The sequence below is a fragment of the Capsicum annuum genome, chromosome 2 (assembly GCF_002878395.1).
Source record: "Capsicum annuum cultivar UCD-10X-F1 chromosome 2, UCD10Xv1.1, whole genome shotgun sequence".
NCBI lineage: Eukaryota > Viridiplantae > Streptophyta > Magnoliopsida > Solanales > Solanaceae > Capsicum > Capsicum annuum.
This window is the reverse complement of record NC_061112.1, coordinates 79,725,843-79,729,079: the sequence shown is the minus strand read 5'-3', so window position 1 is coordinate 79,729,079 and position 3,237 is coordinate 79,725,843.

The window sequence follows — 3,237 nt, the reverse complement described above, 5'->3', positions numbered from 1 at the left end:
ACAAGATATAACTTAAGAATGCTTAGACAGACTTAAAGAGAATGAGTTTTGACTGAAAACAACTATTTAACCTCGGTAGGAACTGAGTTGGGAGAAAAGAGATGAGGATACTTGGTAATCATGTCTGCTTTAGCTTCCCAAGTGGCCTCTCAACCGATTGGTTTCTCCAAAGAACCTTTATTGATGCTACCTCCTTATTTTTTAGCCTTCGAACCTGCCTATCAAGTATCTCCACAGGAATTTCCTCATACGATAAGTTATTCTTGACCCAATTCTCTCTAGGGGAACTACTAAGGACGAATTTCTAACACACTTCTTGAGTATCAAAACATGAAACACGAGTGAATTGCAGCTAACTCTGATGGAAGATTTGATTTGTGGGCAACCTCTCTTACACGCTTCACTATCTCATACGGACCAACAAATCGGGGATTTAACTTCTCCTTTTTTCCAAATCTCATTATTCCCTTAAGGTGACACTTTCAAGAATACCCAATTGCCCACTTCAAACTTGAGCTCTCTCCTTCTTACATTAGCGTAGGATTTCTGACGACCCTGAGAAATAATTCATAATCTCCCACGAATCAACTGAAACTTTCCTATAGTTTAGAGAACGGAGCCTGAAATAATCAAAGCCGTTTCACCAACCTCAAACCATCTTATAGGCGATCACACCTACGTCCATACAATGCTTTAAATGGAGCCATCAAAATGCTAGCATGATAACTATTATTGTAAGCAAACTCATTCAAAGGTAGATGGTTACCCCAACTCCCTTTAAATCTAAATCACACGCCCTCCGTATGTATTTTAATGTTTGAATTATGCGTTTAGCTTGAGAATCGGTCTGCAGATTAAAAGTAGTACTAAGCTTAACTTTTGTACCAAGGCCCTTCTGAAAATACTGCCAAAACTGTGACGTGAACTGCGTGCCTCTGTCTAAAATGATGGACAAGGGTATCCTATGAAGCCTTACTAACTCGATGATATACATTCTAGCATAATCCTCCATGGTATCTGAAGTCTTGACAGGTACAAAATGGGATGATTTAGTCATTCGATCAACTATAACCCAAATTGAATTATGTTGATGTCTTATGCAAGACAATCCTGTAATGAAATCTATATTCACTACTTCCCACTTCCATGTAAGGATACTAATCTCTTTCAATGCACCACCCGACCTCTGGTGTTCAACTTTAACTTACTGGCAATTAGGACACTTGGCTACAAACTCGGCTATGTTCCTCTTGATACTATCCGCAAATAAATTTCTCGTAAGTAGTGATACATCTTAGTAGCACCCAAATGAATGGAATAAATTAAAATATGAGCCTCATCTAGTATCATTTTCCTCAACTCGTCTATATTTGGAACACAAAGCCTACCTTGATAGCGAAGTACACCATCTCCCCCTTGGGAGAAAACATCGTCCTTCTGCTACTAGACTGTTTCCAATACTGGCTAAGTATGGGATCATTTCGCTGCTTCTCCTTCAATTCCACTACCAAAGATGATTCTGAACCATTTTGAACTACTACTTCCCCATCGTCAGTGTCGAGCAAACATACTCCCAAATGGGCTAATCTATGTACTTCTTTAGCCAACTCCGCGCATGAGACACACTACCCATAGACAACATACTTAGTGCATTTGCCTTAGTGCGTTTGCCATTACGTTGGCCTTACACGGATGATATAACACATTTATGTCATAGTCTTTCAACAACTCCAACCTACTTCTCTGATGAAGATTTAACTCTCTTTAATAAAATACATACTGAAGACTCTTATGTTCACTAAAAACATCAACATGCATATCATAAATGTAGTGCCTCTAAATTTTGAAGGCAAAAACCACATCAGCTAACTCCAAATCGTGAGATGGGTAATTATTTTCATGATCCTTAAGTTTCTTAGAGGCATAAGCTATCACTCTCTCTCTCTTTACATCAATACACAACCTAACCCAACTTTGGAAGAATCACAATGCACTACAAATCCGTCTAACCCTTCTGGCAGAGCTAACACTGGTGCCAAAATAAATCTATTCTTCAACTCGTGGAAGTTTTTCTCATACTTATCTGACCATATGAACTTCACTTTCTTTTGGGTCAACTTAGTCAATGATGCGGCTATAGAGGAAAACCTTTCAACAAACCTCCTATAATACCCAGCCAAACTAAAAAAGCTCTTGATATCGGATGGAGTGATGGGTCTAGGCCAGTGCTTCACTGCATTAGTCTTTTGAGGATCTATATGAATACTATCCCCTGAAATAACATTTCCCAAGAAGGTAACATATTCCAACCAAAATTCATATTTACCAAACTTTGCATATAATTGACAGTCCTTGAGGGTCTATAGTACTATTCTCAAATAGTTTGCATGTTCCTCCCCACTCACAGAATACACCAGTATGTCATCTATAAATATAATGATAAACATGTTCAAATACTGCTTGAAGACCCTGTTCATCAAATTCATAAAAGGCAGCGGGAACATTTGTCAATCCAAACGGTATAACTACAAACTCAAAATGGTCGTACCTTGTTTGGAAAGCTATTTTTGGAATATCTTGCTCCCTGAATTTCAAATGATTATAGTTGATCTAAGGTCAATCTTGGGGAACCACCGAGCACCCTGAAATTAATTGAACAAATCATTAATTCAAGGAATGGGATACTTGTTCTTGATGGTGACCTTATTTAGCTTTCTATAATCTATACACATTCTGAGCGTGTCCTCTTTTTTGTGTATGAAAAGGACTGGAGAACCCTATAAAAAAACACTGGGTATGATGAAACCTTTATTTAATAGGTTCTTAAGCTGCTTCTTTAATTTTTTAAGTTCAGCCGGAGCCTTACGATATGGAGGGATAGAAATAGGTTGAGTATCAGGAAGAAAATCAATATCAAATTCCATTTCTCTATTCGGAGGTACCCCTAGCAGATCTTCGGGTAAAACCTCAAGAAACTCATTGACTACACAGATGGATTGAATTATTAGGGCTTCAGACTTGGTATCTTTGACTCAAATTAAATGGTAGATACACCCTTTTGATATTAACTTTCAAACCTTAAGATAATAGATGAAATGACCTTTGGGAGACATAGAACTACCCTCCCACATAAAAATTACCTCACCAGAAAACTAAAACTTCACTATGCGGGAGCGAAAATCTATAGATGCATAGCATGAATATCCATGCCTAAAATAACATTGAAATTACCATCTC